The sequence below is a fragment of the Lissotriton helveticus genome, chromosome 2_1 (assembly GCF_964261635.1).
Source record: "Lissotriton helveticus chromosome 2_1, aLisHel1.1, whole genome shotgun sequence".
In the NCBI taxonomy this organism is placed as follows: Eukaryota; Metazoa; Chordata; class Amphibia; order Caudata; family Salamandridae; genus Lissotriton; species Lissotriton helveticus.
Window position 1 is genome coordinate 1,660,682,161 of NC_136059.1, and position 18,322 is coordinate 1,660,700,482.

Genomic DNA, 18,322 nt, shown 5'->3' on the forward strand with positions numbered 1-18,322 from the left:
ATTAGTACATTTTACCACTTTGCTATCCAACACTTTCCCTATTATTGCACTCACTGAGTAGAAATAGTAATTTTTACCCCTACGCTATCCAGTACTATCCCTACTGTTGCTCTCACTGGAGTTGGAATAGTAATTTTTACCCCCTCTATACTACACTTTCCCTACTGTTGCACTCACTAGAGTGGGAATAGTAATTTTTACCCCTCCGCTATGCAACACTTTCCCTACCGTTGCACTTTTTGGAGTGGGAATCGTAATTTTTACCCCTCCGCTATCCAACGCTTTCCCTATTGTTGTACTCACTGGAGTTGGAATAGTAATTTTTACCCCCTCTATACTCCACTTTCCCTACTGTTGCACTCACAAGAGTGGGAATAGTAATTTTTACCCCTCCGCAATCCAACACTTTCCCTACTGTTCCACTCCTTGGAGTGGGAATAGAAATGTTTCTCACTCCGCTATCCAACACTTTCTCTACTGTTGCAGTCACTGGAGTGGGAATTATAATTTTTACCCCTCCACTATCCAACACTTATCCTACTGTTACATTCAGCGGAGTGGGAATTATAATTTTTACCCCTCCGCTATTCAACACTTTCCCTACTGTTGCTCTCACTGGATTGAGAATAGTAAATTTGATCCCTTTGCTCTCAATACTTTCCCTATTGTTGCACTCACTGGAGTTGGAACAGTAATTTTTAGACCTCCCCTATCCAACACTTTCCCTACTGTTGCACTCACTGAAGTGGGAATAGTAGTTTTTACCCCGCCCGCTATCCAGCACTTTCCCTACTGTTGCTGACACTGGATTGGGAATAGTAATGTTTACCCCTCCGCTATCCAACACTTTCTCTACAGTTGCAGTCACTGGAGTGGGAATAGTCATTTTTCCCCTCCTCTATCCAGCACTTTCCCTACTGTTGCACTACCAGTGGGAATAGTCATGTTTGCCCCTCCGATATCCAGCACTTTCCCTACTGTTGCTCACACTGGATTGGGAATAGTAATGTTTACCCCTCTGCTATGCAACACTTTCCCTGCTGGCACACTCCTTGGAGTGGGAATAGTCATTTTTTTCCCTCCACTGTCCAACACTTTCCCTACTGTTGCACTGACTGGAGTTGGAATAGAAAAGTTTCCCCCTCCGCTGTCCAAAACTTTGAGTGGGAATAGTGATTGTTACCTCTCCTCTATCCAGCACTTTCCCTACTGTTGGACTCACTGGAGTCGAAATACATTTTTTTAACCCCTCCACTATCCAACACTTATCCTACTGTTACATTAAGTAGAGTGGGAATACTAATTTTTACCCCTCCGCTATCCAACACTTTTCCTACTGTTCCTCTCACTGGATTGAGAATAGTACATTTTACTACTTTGCTATCCAACACTTTCCCTATTGTTGCACTCACTTGAATGGAAATAGTAATTTTTACCCCTCCGCTATCCAGCACTATCCCTACTGTTGCTCTCACTGGATTGGGAATAGTAATGTTTACCCCTCCGCTATGCAACACTTTCCCTACCGTTGCACTCTTTGGAGTGGGAATAGTAATTTTTACCCCTCCGCTATTCAAAACTTTCCCTACTATTGCACTCACTACAGTGGGAATAGTAATTTTTACCCCTCTGCTATCCAACACATTCCCTACTGTTGCTCTCACTGGATTGGGTAATAGTAAGGTTTATCCCTCCGCTATCCAACACTTTCCCTACTGTTCCACTCCTTGGGGTGAGAATAGTCATGTTTTCCCCTCCGCTATCCAACACTTTCCCTACTGTTGCACTCACTGGAGTTGGAATAGAAATGTTTCCCACTCCGCTATCCAACACTTTCTCTACTGTAGCAGTCACTGGAGTGGGAATTATAATTTTTACCCCTCCACTATCCAACACTTATCCTACTGTTACATTCAGTGGAGTGGGAATTATAATTTGTACCCCTCCGCTATTCAACACTTTCCCTACTGTTGCTCTCACTAGATTGAGAATAGTAAATTTGATCCCTTTGCTCATCAACACTTACCCTATTGTTGCACTCACTGGAGTTGGAACAGTAATTTTTACACCTCCGCTACCCAACACTTTCCCTACTGTTGCACTCACTGAAGTATGAATAGTAATTTTTACCCCTCCGCTATCCAGCACTTTCCCTACTGTTGCTCACACTGGATTGGGATTAGTAATGTTTACCCCTCCGCTATCCAAAACTTTCTGTACAGTTGCAGTAACTGGAGTGGGAATAGTAATTTTTTCCCCTCCTCTATCCAGCACTTTCCCTACTGTTGCACTCACTGGAGTGGGAATAGTAATTTTTACCCCTCCGCTATTCAGCACTTTCCCTACTGTTGTTCACACTGGATCGGGAATAGTAATGTTTACCCCTCTGCTATGCAACACTTTCCCTACTGGCGCACTCCTTGGAGTGGGAATAGTCATTTTTTCCCCTCCCCTATCCAACAATTTCCCTACTGTTGCACTGACTGGAGTTGGAATAGAAAAGTTTCCTCCTCCGCTATCCAACACTTTCTCTACAGTTGCAGTCACTGGAGTGGGAATAGTAATTGTTACCTCTCCTCTATCCAGCACTTTCCCTACTGTTGGACTCACTGGAGTCGGAATACAATTTTTTACCCCCTCCACTATCCAACACTTATCTTACTGTTACATTAAGTAGAGTGGGAATACTAATTTTTACCCCTCCGCTATCCAACACTTTTCCTACTGTTCCTCTCACTGGATTGAGAATAGTACATTTTATCACTTTGCTATCCAACACTTTCCCTATTGTTGCACTCACTTGAGTGGAAATAGTAATTTTTACCCCTCCACTATCCAGCACTATCCCTACTGTTGCTCTCACTGGATTGGGAATAGTAATGTTTACCCCTCCGCTATGCAACACTTTCCCTACCGTTGCACTCTTTGGAGTGGGAATAGTAAGTTTTACCCCTCCGCTATCCAACGCTTTCCCTATTGTTGCACTCACTGGAGTTGGAATAGTCATTTTTACCCCTCTGCTATCCAACACTTTCCCTACTGTTGCTCTCACTGGATTGGGAATAGTAATGTTTACCCCTCCGCTATGCAACACTATCCCTACCGTTGCACTCTTTGGAGTGGGAATAGTAATTTTTACCCCTCCGCTATCCAAAACTTTCCCTACTATTGCACTCACTACAGTGGGAATAGTAATTTTTACCCCTCTGCTATCCAACACATTCCCTACTGTTGCTCTCACTGGATTGGGTAATAGTAAGGTTTATCCCTCCGCTATCCAACACTTTCCCTACTGTTCCACTCCTTGGGGTGGGAATAGTCATGTTTTCCCCTCCGCTATCCAACACTTTCCCTACTGTTGCACTCACTGGAGTTGGAATAGAAATGTTTCCCACTCCGCTATCCAACACTTTCTCTACTGTTGCAGTCACTGGAGTGGGAATTATAATTTTTACCCCTCCACTATCCAACACTTATCCTACTGTTACATTCAGTGGAGTGGGAATTATAATTTGTACCCCTCCGCTATTCAACACTTTCCCTACTGTTGCTCTCACTAGATTGAGAATAGTAAATTTGATCCCTTTGCTCATCAACACTTTCCCTATTGTTGCACTCACTGGAGTTGGAACAGTAATTTTTACTCCTCCGCTACCCAACACTTTCCCTACTGTTGCACTCACTGAAGTATGAATAGTAATTTTTACCCCTCCGCTATCCAGCACTTTCCCTACTGTTGCTCACACTGGATTGGGATTAGTAATGTTTACCCCTCCGCTATCCCAAACTTTCTGTACAGTTGCTGTCACTGGAGTGGGAATAGTCATTTTTCCCCTCCTCTATCCAGCACTTTCCCTACTGTTGCACTCACTGGAGTGGGAATAGTAATTTTCACCCCTCCGCTATTCAGCACTTTCCCTACTGTTGTTCACACTGGATCGGGAATAGTAATGTATACCCCTCTGCAATGCAACACTTTCCCTACTGGCGCACTCCTTGGATTGGTAATAGTCATTTTTTTCCCTCCCCTATCCAACAATTTCCCTACTGTTGCACTGACTGGAGTTGGAATAGAAAAGTTTCCCCCTCCGCTATCCAACACTTTCTCTACAGTTGCAGTCACTGGAGTGGGAATAGTAATTGTTACCTCTCCTCTATCCAGCACTTTCCCTACTGTTGGACTCACTGGAGTCGGAATACAATTTTTTACCCCCTCCACTATCCAACACTTATCTTACTGTTACATTAAGTAGAGTGGGAATACTAATTTTTACCCCTCTGCTATCCAACACTTTTCCTACTGTTCCTCTCACTGGATTGAGAATAGTACATTTTACCACTTTGCTATCCAACACTTTCCCTATTGTTGCACTCACTTGAGTGGAAATAGTAATTTTTACCCCTCCGCTATCCAGCACTATCCCTACTGTTGTTCTCACTGGATTGGGAATAGTAGTGTTTACCCCTCCGCTATGCAACACTTTCCGTACCGTTGCACTCTTTGGAGTGAGAATAGTAATTTTTACCCCTCCGCTATCCAACGCTTTCCCTATTGTTGCACTCACTGTAGTTGGAATAGTATTTTTTACCCCTCTGCTATCCAACACTTTCCCTACTGTTGCTCTCACTGGATTGGGAATAGTAATGTTTACCCCTCCACTATGCAACACTTTCCCTACCGTTGCACGCTTTGGAGTGGGAATAGTAATTTTTACCCCTCCGCTATCCAACACTTTCCCTACTGTTGCACTCACTAGAGTGGGAATAGTAATTTTTACCCCTCTGCTATCCAACACTTTCCCTACTGTTGTTCGCACTGGATTGGGAAAAGTAAGGTTTATCCCTCCGCTATCCAACACTTTCCCTACTATTCCACTCCTTGGGGTGGGAATAGTCATGTTTTCCTCTCCGCTATCCAACATTTCCCTACTGTTGCACTTACTGGAGTTGGAATAGAAATGTTTCCCACTCCGCTATCCAACACTTTCTCTACTGTTGCAGTCACTGGAGTGGGTATTATAATTTTACCCCTCCACTATCCAACACTTATCCTACTGTTACATTCAGTGGAGTGGGAATTATAATTTGTACCCCTCCGCTATTCAACACTTTCACTACTGTTGCTCTCACTGGATTGAGAATAGTAAATTTGATCCCTTTGCTCATCAACACTTTCCCTATTGTTGCACTCCCTGGAGTTGGAACAGTAATTTTTACACCTTTGCTACCCAACACTTTCCCTACTGTTGCACTCACTGAAGTAGGAATAGTAATTTGTACCCCTCCGCTATCCAGCACTTTCCCTACTGTTGCTCACACTGGATTGGGAATAGTAATGTTTACCCCTCCGCTATCCAACACTTTCTCTACAGTTGCAGTCACTGGAGTGGAATAGTCATTTTTTCCCCTCCTCTATCCAGCACTTTCCCTACTGTTGCACTCACTGGAGTGGGAATAGTAATTTTTACCCCTCCGCTATCCAGCACTATCCCTACTGTTGCTCACACTGGATTGGGAATAGTAATGTTTACCCCTCTGCTATGCAACACTTTCCCTACTGGCGCACTCCTTGGAGTGGGAATATTAATTTTTCCCCTCCCCTATCCAACACTTTCCCTACTGTTGCACTCACTGGAGTTGGAATAGAAAAGTTTCCCCCTCCGCTATCCAACACTTTCTCTACAGTTGCAGTCACTGGAGTGGGAATAGTAATTTTTACCACTCCTCTATCCAGCACTTTCCCTACTGTTGGACTCACTGGAGTCGGAATACATTTTTTTATCCCCTCCACTATCCAACACTTATCCTACTGTTACATCAAGTTGAGTGGGAATACTAATTCTTACCCCTCCGCTATGCAACACTTTTCCTACTGTTCCTGTCACTGGATTGAGAATAGTAAATTTTACCACTTTGCTATCCAACACTTTCCCTATTGTTGCACTCACTTGAGTGAAAATAGTAATTTGTACCGCTCCGCTATCCAGCACTATCCCTACTGTTGCTCTCACTGGATATGGAATAGTAATGTTTACCCCTCCCCTATGCAACACTTTCCCTACCGTTGCACTCTTTGGAGTGAGAATAGTAATTTTTACCCCTCCACTATCCAAAGCTTTCCCTATTGTTGCACTCACTGAAGTAGGAATAGTAATTTGTACCCCTCCGCTATCCAGCACTTTCCCTACTGTTGCTCACACTGGATTGGGAATAGTAATGTTTACCCCTCCGCTATCCAACACTTTCTCTACAGTTGCAGTCACTGGAGTGGAATAGTCATTTTTTCCCCTCCTCTATCCAGCACTTTCCCTACTGTTGCACTCACTGGAGTGGGAATAGTAATTTTTACCCCTCCGCTATCCAGCACTATCCCTACTGTTGCTCACACTGGATTGGGAATAGTAATGTTTACCCCTCTGCTATGCAACACTTTCCCTACTGGCGCACTCCTTGGAGTGGGAATATTAATTTTTCCCCTCCCCTATCCAACACTTTCCCTACTGTTGCACTCACTGGAGTTGGAATAGAAAAGTTTCCCCCTCCGCTATCCAACACTTTCTCTACAGTTGCAGTCACTGGAGTGGGAATAGTAATTTTTACCACTCCTCTATCCAGCACTTTCCCTACTGTTGGACTCACTGGAGTCGGAATACATATTTTTTATCCCCTCCACTATCCAACACTTATCCTACTGTTACATCAAGTTGAGTGGGAATACTAATTCTTACCCCTCCGCTATGCAACACTTTTCCTACTGTTCCTGTCACTGGATTGAGAATAGTACATTTTACCACTTTGCTATCCAACACTTTCCCTATTGTTGCACTCACTTGAGTGAAAATAGTAATTTGTACCGCTCCGCTATCCAGCACTATCCCTACTGTTGCTCTCACTGGATATGGAATAGTAATGTTTACCCCTCCCCTATGCAACACTTTCCCTACCGTTGCACTCTTTGGAGTGAGAATAGTAATTTTTACCCCTCCACTATCCAAAGCTTTCCCTATTGTTGTACTCACTGGAGTTGGAATAGTAATTTTTACCCCCTCTATACAACACTTTCCCTACTGTTGCACTCACTAGAGTGGGAATAGTTATTTTTACCCCTTTGCTATCCAACACTTTCCCTACTGTTCCACTCCTTGGAGTGGGAATAGTCATGTTTTCCCCTCAGCTATCCAACACTTTCCCTACTGTTGCATTCACTGGAGTTGGAATATAAATGTTTCCCACTCCGCTATCCAACACTTTCTCTACTGTTGCAGGCACTGGAGTGGGAATAATAATTTTTACCCCTCCACTATCCAACACTTATCCTACTGTTACATTCAGTGGAGTGGGAATTATAATTTGTACCCCTCCGCTATCCAACACTTTCCCTACTGTCGCACGCACCATAGAGGAAATACAAATGTTTACCCCTCCGCTATCCAACACATATCCTACTGTTGTATTCATTGGAGTGGGAATAATATTGTTTGCCCCTCCACTATCCAACACTTTCCTTACTGTTGTTCTCAGTGGAATGGGAATAGTAAATTTTACGCCTTTGCTATCCAACACTTTCTCTATAATTGCACTCACTGGAGGTGGAATAAAAATGTGTACACCTCCCCTATCCAACACTTTCTCTACTGTTGCACTAACTGGAGTGGGAAAAGTAATTTTTACCCCTCCGCTATCCACCACTTTCCCTACTGTTGCACTCACTGGAGTGGGAATAGTAATTTTTACCCCTCCGCTATACAACACTTATCCTACTGTTGCAATCACTGGAGTAGGTACAATAATTTTTAACCCTCCGCTATCCAAAACTTTCCCTAAGGTTGCACTCTTTGGAGTGCGAATAGTAATTTTTACACCTCCGCTATCTAACGCTTTCCCTATTGTTGCACTCACTGGAGTTGGAATAGTAATTTTCACTCGCCTCTATCTAACACTTTCCCTACTGTTGCACTCACTAAAGTGGGAATAGTAATTTCGACCCCTCCGCTATCCAACACTTTATCTACTGTTGTACTCACTGGAGTGGGAATAGTAATTATTTCTCCTCTGCTCTCCAACACTTTCTCTACTGTTGGTCTCACTGTATTGGGAATAGTATGGTATACCCCTCCTCTATCCAGCTTTTTGACTACTGTTGCTCTCACTGGATTGTGAATAGTTATGTTTACCCCTCCGCTATGCAACACTTTCCCTACTGGCGCACTCTTTGGAGTAGGAATAGTCCATTTTTCCCCTCTGCTATCCAACACTTTCCTTACTGTGCCACTCACTGGAGTTGAAATCGACATTTTTACCCTCCACTATCCAACACTTTTTCTACAGTTGCAGTCACTGGAGTGGGAATAGTAATTTTTACCTCTCCGCTGTCCAGCACTTTCCCTACTGTTGCTCTCACTGGATTGGTAATAGTAATGTTAATCCCTCCGCAATGCAACACTTTCCCTACTGTTGCACTCTTTGGAGTGGGAATAGTCATTTTTTCCTCTGCGCTAGCAAACACTTTACCTACTGTTGCACTCACTGGAGTTGGAATATAAATTGTTCCCCCTCCGCTATCCAGCACTTTCTCTACAGTTGCACTCACTGAAGTAGGAATAGTAATTTTTACCCCTCCGCTATCCAACACTTTCACTACTGTTTCACTCACCGGAGAGGGAATACAAATGTTTACCCCTCCGCTATCTAACACTTATCCTACTGTTGTATTCAGTGGAGTGGGTATAATAATTTTTGCCTCTCCACTATCCAACACTTTCCCTACTGTTGCTCTCACTGTATTAAGAATAGTCAATTTGATCCCTTTGCTCATCAACACTTTCCCTATTGTTGCACTCACTGAGTGAACAGTAATTTTTATACCTGCGCAATCCAACTGTTTCCCTACTGTTGCACTCACTGGAGTGGGTATAGTAATTTTTACCCCTCCGCTATCCAGCACTATCCCTACTGTTGCTCACACTGGATTGGGAATAGTAATGTTTACCCCACTGCTATGCAACACTTTCCCTACTGGCGCACTCCTTGGAGTGGGAATAGTAATTTTTCCCCTCCCCTATCCAACGCTTTCCCTATTGTTGCACTCACTGTAGTTGGAATAGAAATTTTTACCCCCCTGCTATCCAACACTTTCCCTACTGTTGCTCTCACTGGATTGGGAATAGTAATGTTTACCCCTCCCCTATGCAACACTTTCCCTACCGTTGCACTCTTTGGAGTGGGAATAGTAATTTTTACCCCTCCACTATCCAAAGCTTTCCCTATTGTTGTACTCACTGGAGTTGGAATAGTAATTTTTACCCCCTCTATACAACACTTTCCCTACTGTTGCACTCACTAGAGTTGGAATATAAATGTTTCCCACTCCGCTATCCAACACTTTCTCTACTGTTGAAGGCACTGGAGTGGGAATTATAATTTGTACCCCTCCGCTATTCAACACTTTCCCTACTGTTGCTCTCACTAGATTGAGAATAGTAAATTTGATCCCTTTGCTCATCAACACTTTCCCTATTGTTGCACTCACTGGAGTTGGAACAGTAATTTTTACACCTCCGCTACCCAACACTTTCCCTACTGTTGCACTCACTGAAGTATGAATAGTAATTTTTACCCCTCCGCTATCCAGCACTTTCCCTACTGTTGCTCACACTGGATTGGGATTAGTAATGTTTACCCCTCCGCTATCCAAAACTTTCTGTACAGTTGCAGTCACTGGAGTGGGAATACTCATTTTTCCCCCTCCTCTATCCAGCACTTTCCCTACTGTTGCACTCACTGGAGTGGGAATAGTAATTTTTACCCCTCCGCTATTCAGCACTTTCCCTACTGTTGTTCACACTGGATCGGGAATAGTAATGTTTACCCCTCTGCTATGCAACACTTTCCCTACTGGCGCACTCCTTGGAGTGGGAATAGTCATTTTTTCCCCTCCCCTATCCAACAATTTCCCTACTGTTGCACTGACTGGAGTTTGAATAGAAAAGTTTCCCCCTCCGCTATCCAACACTTTCTGTACAGTTGCAGTCACTGGAGTGGGAATAGTAATTGTTACCTCTCCTCTATCCAGCACTTTCCCTACTGTTGGACTCACTGGAGTCGGAATACAATTTTTTACCCCCTCCACTATCCAACACTTATCTTACTGTTACATTAAGTAGAGTGGGAATGCTAATTTTTACCCCTCCGCTATCCAACACTTTTCCTACTGTTCCTCTCACTGAATTGAGAATAGTACATTTTACCACTTTGCTATCCAACACTTTCCCTATTGTTGCACTCACTTGAGTGGAAATTGTAATTTTTACCCCTCCGCTATCCAGCACTATCCCTACTGTTGTTCTCACTGGAATGGGAATAGTAGTGTTTACCCCTCCGCTATGCAACACTTTCCGTACCGTTGCACTCTTTGGAGTGAGAATAGTAATTTTTACCCCTCCGCTATCCAACGCTTTCCCTATTGTTGCACTCACTGTAGTTGGAATAGAAATTTTTACTCCTCTGCTATCCAACACTTTCCCTACTGTTGCTCTCACTGGATTGGGAATAGTAATGTTTACCCCTCCACTATGCAACACTTTCCCTACCGTTGCACTCTTTGGAGTGGGAATAGTAATTTTTACCCCTCCGCTATCCAACACTTTCCCTACTGTTGCACTCACTAGAGTGGGAATAGTAATTTTTACCCCTCTGCTATCCAACACTTTCCCTACTGTTGCTCTCACTGGATTGGGAAAAGTAAGGTTTATCCCTCCGCTATCCAACACTTTCCCTACTGTTCCACTCCTTGGGGTGGGAATAGTCATGTTTTCCTCTCCGCTATCCAACATTTCCCTACTGTTGCACTTACTGGAGTTGGAATAGAAATGTTTCCCACTCCGCTATCCAACACTTTCTCTACTGTTGCAGTCACTGGAGAGGGTATTATAATTTTACCCCTCCACTATCCAACACTTATCCTACTGATACATTCAGTGGAGTGGGAATTATAATTTGTACCCCTCCGCTATTCAACACTTTCCCTACTGTTGCTCTCACTGGATTGAGAATAGTAAATTAGATCCCTTTGCTCATCAACACTTTCCCTATTGTTGCACTCACTGGAGTTGGAACAGTAATTTTTACACCTTTGCTACCCAACACTTTCCCTACTGTTGCACTCACTGAAGTAGGAATAGTAATTTGTACCCCTCCGCTATCCAGCACTTTCCCTACTGTTGCTCACACTGGATTGGGAATAGTAATGTTTACCCCTCCGCTATCCAACACTTTCTCTACAGTTGCAGTCACTGGAGTGGGAATAGTCATTTTTTCCCCTCCTCTATCCAGCACTTTCCCTACTGTTGCACTCACTGGAGTGGGAATAGTAATTTTTACCCCTCCGCTATCCAGCACTTTCCCTACTGTTGCTCACACTGGATTGGGAATAGTAATGTTTACCCCTCTGCTATGCAACACTTTCCCTACTGGTGCACTCCTTGGAGTGGGAATAGTAATTTTTCCCCTCCCCTATCCAACACTTTCCCTACTGTTGCACTCACTGGAGTTGGAATAGAAAATGTTCCCCCTCCGCTATCCAACACTTTCTCTACAGTTGCAGTCACTGGAGTGGGAATAGTAATTTTTACCCCTCCCCTATCCAGCACTTTCCCTACTGTTGGACTCACTGGAGTCGGAATACATTTTTTTATCCCCTCCACTATCGAACACTTATCCTACTGTTACATCAAGTTGAGTGGGAATACTAATTCTTACCCCTCCGCTATGCAACACTTTTCCTACTGTTCCTGTCACTGGATTGAGAATAGTACATTTTACCACTTTGCTATCCAACACTTTCCCTATTGTTGCACTCACTTGAGTGGAAATAGTAATTTGTACCCCTCCGCTATCCAGCACTATCCCTACTGTTGCTCTCACTGGATATGGAATAGTAATGTTTACCCCTCCCCTATGCAACACTTTCCCTACCGTTGCACTCTTTGGCGTGGGAATAGTAATTTTTACCCCTCCGCTATCCAAAGCTTTCCCTATTGTTGTACTCACTGGAGTTGGAATAGTCATTTTTACCCCCTCTATACAACACTTTCCCTACTGTTGCACTCACTAGAGTGGGAATAGTTATTTTTACCCCTTCGCTATCCAACACTTTCCCTACTGTTCCACTCCTTGGAGTGGGAATAGTCATGTTTTCCCCTCCGCTATCCAACACTTTCCCTACTGTTGCATTCACTGGAGTTGGAATATAAATGTTTCCCACTCCGCTATCCAACACTTTCTCTACTGTTGCAGGCACTGGAGTGGGAACAATAATTTGTACCCCTCCACTATCCAACACTTATCCTACTGTTGTATTCATTGGAGTGGGAATAATAATGTTTGCCCCTCCACTATCCAACACTTTCCTTACTGTTGCTCTCAGTGGATTGGGAATAGTAAATTTTACGCCTTTGCTATCCAACACTTTCCCTATAATTGCACTCACTGGAGGTGGAATAAAAATGTGTACACCTCCGCTATCCAACACTTTCTCTACTGTTGCACTCACTGGAGTGGGAATAGTAATTTTTCCCCCTCCGCTATACAACACTTATCCTACTGTTGCAATCACTGGAGTAGGTACAATAATTTTTAACCCTCCGCTATCCAAAACTTTCCCTAAGGTTGCACTCTTTGGAGTGCGAATAGTAATTTTTACACCTCCGCTATCTAACGCTTTCCCTATTGTTGCACTCACTGGAGTTGGAATAGTAATTTTCACTCGCCTCTATCTAACACTTTCCCTACTGTTGCACTCACTAAAGTGGGAATAGTAATTTCGACCCCTCCGCTATCCAACACTTTATCTACTGTTGTACTCACTGGAGTGGGAATAGTAATTATTTCTCCTCTGCTCTCCAACACTTTCTCTACTGTTGGTCTCACTGTATTGGGAATAGTATGGTATACCCCTCCTCTATCCAGCTTTTTGACTACTGTTGCTCTCACTGGATTGTGAATAGTTATGTTTACCCCTCCGCTATGCAACACTTTCCCTACTGGCGCACTCTTTGGAGTAGGAATAGTCCGTTTTTCCCCTCTGCTATCCAACACTGTCCTTACTGTGCCACTCACTGGAGTTGAAATTGACATTTTTACCCTCCACTATCCAACACTTTTTCTACAATTGCAGTCACTGGAGTGGGAATAGTAATTTTTACCTCTCCGCTGTCCAGCACTTTCCCTACTGTTGCTCTCACTGGATTGGTAATAGTAATGTTAATCCCTCCGCTATGCAAATCTTTCCCTACTGTTGCACTCTTTGGAGTGGGAATAGTCATTTTTTCCTCTCCGCTAGCAAACACCTTACCTACTGTTGCACTCACTGGAGTTGGAATATAAATTGTTCCCCCTCCGCTATCCAGCACTTTCTCTACAGTTGCACTCACTGAAGTAGGAATAGTAATTTTTACCCCTCCGCTATCCAACACTTTCACTACTGTTTCACTCACCGGAGAGGGAATACAAATGTTTACCCCTCCGCTATCTAACACTTATCCTACTGTTGTATTCAGTGGAGTGGGAATAATAATTTTTGCCTCTCCACTATCCAACACTTTCCCTACTGTTGCTCTCACTGTATTAAGAATAGTCAATTTGATCCCTTTGCTCATCAACACTTTCCCTATTGTTGCACTCACTGAGTGAACAGTAATTTTTATACCTGCGCAATCCAACTCTTTCCCTACTGTTGCACTCACTGGATTGGTAATAGTAATGTTAATCCCTCCGCTATGCAACACTTTCCCTACTGTTGCACTCTTTGGAGTGGGAATAGTCATTTTTCCCACTCCGCTAACCAACACTTTCTCTACAGTTGCAGTCACTGGAGTGGGAATGGTAATTTTTACCCCTCCTCTGTCCAGCAATTTCCCTACTGTTGCACTCACTGGAGGGGGAATAGTCATTTTTACCCCTCCGCTATCCAGCACTTTCCCTACTGTTGCTCACACTGGATTGGGAATAGTAATGTTTACCCCTCTGCTATGCAACACTTTCCCTACTGGCGCACTCCTTGGAGTGGGAATAGTCATTGTTTTTTCCCCTCCCCCAGCCAACACCTTCCCTACTGTTGCACTCACTGGAGTTGCAATAGAAAAGTTTCCCCCCTCCGCTATCCAACAGTTTCCCTACTGTTGGACTCACTGGAGTCAGAATATATTTTTTTAACCCCTCCACTATCCAACACTTATCCTACTGTTACATTAAGTAGAGTTTGAATACTAATTTGTACCCCTCCGCTATCCAACACTTTTCTTACTGTTCCTCTCACTGGATTGAGAATAGTACATTTTACCCCTTTGCTATCCAACACTTTCCCTAGTGTTGCACTCACTGGAGTGGAAATAAGAATTTTTACCCCTTCGCTATCCAGCACTATCCCTACTGTTGCTCTCTCTGTATTGGGAATAGTCATCTTTCCCCTCCGCTGTCCAACACTTTACCTATTGTTCCACTCACTGGAGTTGGAATGGAAATGTTCCTCCTCTGCTATCCAACACATTCTCTACAGTTGCAGTCACTGAAGTGGGAATAGTAATTTTTACCCCTCCGCTATCCAAGACTTTCCCTACTTTTGCACTCACCGGAGAGGGAATACAAATGTTTACCCCTCCGCTATCCAACACTTATCCTGCCATTGTATTCATTGGAGTGGGAATAATAATTTTTACCCCTCTACTATCCAATACTTTCCTTACTGTTGCTCTCAGTAGATTGGGAATAGTACATTTTACCCCTTTGCTATCCAACACTTTCCCTATTGTTGCACTCACTGGAGGTGGAATAGAAATCTTTACACCTCCGCTATCCAACTCTTTCCCTACTGTTGCACTCACTGAAGTGGGAATAGTAATTTGTACTCATCCGCTATCTAGCACTTTCCCTACTGTTGCACTCACTGGAGTGGGAATAGTAATGTTTACCCCTCTGCTATACAACACTTTTCCTACTGTTGCAATCACTGGAGTGGGAATAGTAATTTTTACCCCTCCGCTATACAACACTTTTCCTACTGTTGCAATCACTGGAGTAGGTATAATAATTTTTAACCCTTCGGTATCCAAAACTTTCCCTACGGTTTCACTCTTTGGAGTGCGAATATAAATTTTTACACCTCCGCTATCCAACGCTTTCCCTATCGTTGCACTCACTGGAGTTAGAATAGTAATTTTTACCCGCCTCCATCCAACACTTTACCTACTGTTGCACTCACTGGAGTGGGAATAGTAATTCTTTCTCCTCTGCTATCCAACACTTTCTCTACTGTTGGTCTCACTGAATTGGGAATAGTATAGTATACCCCTCCTCTATCCAGCAGTTTCCCTACTGTTGCTCACACTGGAGTGGGAATAGAAAAGTTTCCCCCTCCGCTATCCAACACTTTCTCTACAGTTGCAGTCAGTGGAGTGGGAATACTAATTTTTACCCCTCCTCTATCCAGCACTTTCCCTACTGTCGCACTCACTGGAGTCGGAATACATTTTTTTAAATCGCTCCACTATCCAACACTTATCCTACTGTTATATTAAGTGGAGTGGGAATACTAATTTTTACCCCTCCGCTATCCAACACTTTCCCTACTGTTCCTCTCACTGAATTGAAAATAGTACATTTTACCCCTTTGCTATCCAACACTTTCCCTATTGTTGCACTCACTGGAGTGGAAATAGTAATTTGTTTCCCTCCGCTATGCAACACTTTCCCTACTGTTGCACTCTTTGGAGTTGGAATAGTCATCTTTCCCCTCCGCTATCCAACACTTTACCTAATGTTCCACTCACTGGAGTTGGAATAGAAATTCTCCCCCTCCGCTATCAAACACTTTCTCTACAGTTGCAGTCACTGAAGTGGGAAAAGTAACTTTTTACCCCTCCGCTATCCAACGCTTTCCCTACTGTTGCACTCACTGGAGTGGGAATAGTAATTTTTACCCCTCCGCTATCCACCACTTTCCCTACTGTTGCACTCACTGGAGTGGGAATAGTAATTTTTACCCCTCCGCTATAGAACACTTATCCTACCATTGCAATCACTGGAGTAGGTACAATATTTTTTAACCCTCCGCTATCCAAAACTTTCTCTAAGGTTGCACTCTTTGGAGTGCGAATATTAATTTTTACACCTCCGCTATCCAACGCTTTCCCTATTGTTGCACTCACTGGAGTTGAAATAGTAATTTTCACCCCCTCTATCCAACACTTTCCCTACTGTTGCACTCACTAGAGTGGGAATAGTAATTTTTACCCCTCCTCTATCCAACACTTTCTCTACTGTTGCACTCACTGGAGTTGGAATAGAAATGTTTTCCCCTCCGCTATCCAACACTTTCTCCACTGTTGCAGTCACTGGAGTTAGAATTATAATTTTTACCTCTCCACTATCCAACACTTATCCTACTGTCGCACTCACTGGAGTTGGAATAGAAAAGTTTCCCCCTCCGCTATCCAACACTTTCTCTACAGTTGCAGTCACTGGAGTGGGAATAGTAATTTTTACCCCTCCTTTATTTAGCACTTTCCCTACTGTTGCAATCACTGGAGTGGGAATAGTAATTTTTACCCCTCCTCTATCCAGCACTTTTCCTACTGTTGCTCACACAGGATTGGGAATAGTAATGCTTACCCCTCTGCTATGCAACACTTTCCCTACTGGCACACTCTTTGGAGTGGGAATAGTCATTTTTCCCCTTCCCCTATCCAACACTTTCCCTACTGTTGCACTCACTGGAGTTGGAATAGAAAAGTTTCCCCCTCCGCTATCCAACACTTTCTCTACAGTTGCAGTCACTGGTGTGGGAATAGTAATTTTTACCCCTCCTCTATCCAGCACTTTCCCTACTGTTGCACTCACTAGAGTCGGAATACATTTTTTAATCCCTCCACTATCCAACACTTATCCTACTGTTATATTAAGTGGAGTGGGAATACTAATTTTTACCCCTCCGCTATCCAACACTTTCCCTACTGTTCCTCTCACTGAATTGAAAATAGTACATTTTACCCCTTTGCTATCCAACACTTTCCCTATTGTTGCACTCACTGGAGTGGAAATAGTAATTTGTATCCCTCCGCTATGCAACACTTTCCCTACTGTTGCACTCTTTGGAGTTGGAATAGTCATCTTTCCCCTCCGCTATCCAACACTTTACCTAATGTTCCACTCACTGGAGTTGGAATAGAAATTCTCCCCCTCCGCTATCAAACACTTTCTCTACAGTTGCAGTCACTGAAGTGGGAAAAGTAACTTTTTACCCCTCCGCTATCCAACGCTTTCCCTACTGTTGCACTCACTGGAGTGGGAATAGTAATTTTTACCCCTCCGCTATCCACCACTTTCCCTACTGTTGCACTCACTGGAGTGGGAATAGTAATTTGTACCCCTCCGCTATAGAACACTTATCCTACCATTGCAATCACTGGAGTAGGTACAATATTTTTTAACCCTCCGCTATCCAAAACTTTCTCTAAGGTTGCACTCTTTGGAGTGCGAATATTAATTTTTACACCTCCGCTATCCAACGCTTTCCCTATTGTTGCACTCACTGGAGTTGGAATAGTAATTTTCACCCCCTCTATCCAACACTTTCCCTACTGTTGCACTCACTAGAGTGGGAATAGTAATTTTTACCCCTCCTCTATCCAACACTTTCTCTACTGTCGCACTCACTGGAGTTGGAATAGAAAAGTTTCCCCCTCCGCTATCCAACACTTTCTCTACAGTTGCAGTCACTGGAGTGGGAATAGTAATTTTTACCCCTCCTTTATTTAGCACTTTCCCTACTGTTGCAATCACTGGAGTGGGAATAGTAATTTTTACCCCTCCGCTATCCAGCACTTTTCCTACTGTTGCTCACACAGGATTGGGAATAGTAATGCTTACCCCTCTGCTATGCAACACTTTCCCTACTGGCACACTCTTTGGAGTGGGAATAGTCATTTTTCCCCTTCCCCTATCCAACACTTTCCCTACTGTTGCACTCACTGGAGTTGGAATAGAAAAGTTTCCCCCTCCGCTATCCAACACTTTCTCTACAGTTGCAGTCACTGGTGTGGGAATAGTAATTTTTACCCCTCCTCTATCCAGCACTTTCCCTACTGTTGCACTCACTGGAGTCGGAATACATTTTTTAATCCCTCCACTATCCAACACTTATCCTACTGTTACATTAAGTGGAGTGGGAATACTAATTTTTACCCCTCCGCTATCCAACACTTTCCCTACTGTTCCTCTCACTGAATTTAAAATAGTACATTTTACCCCTTTGCTATCCAACACTTTC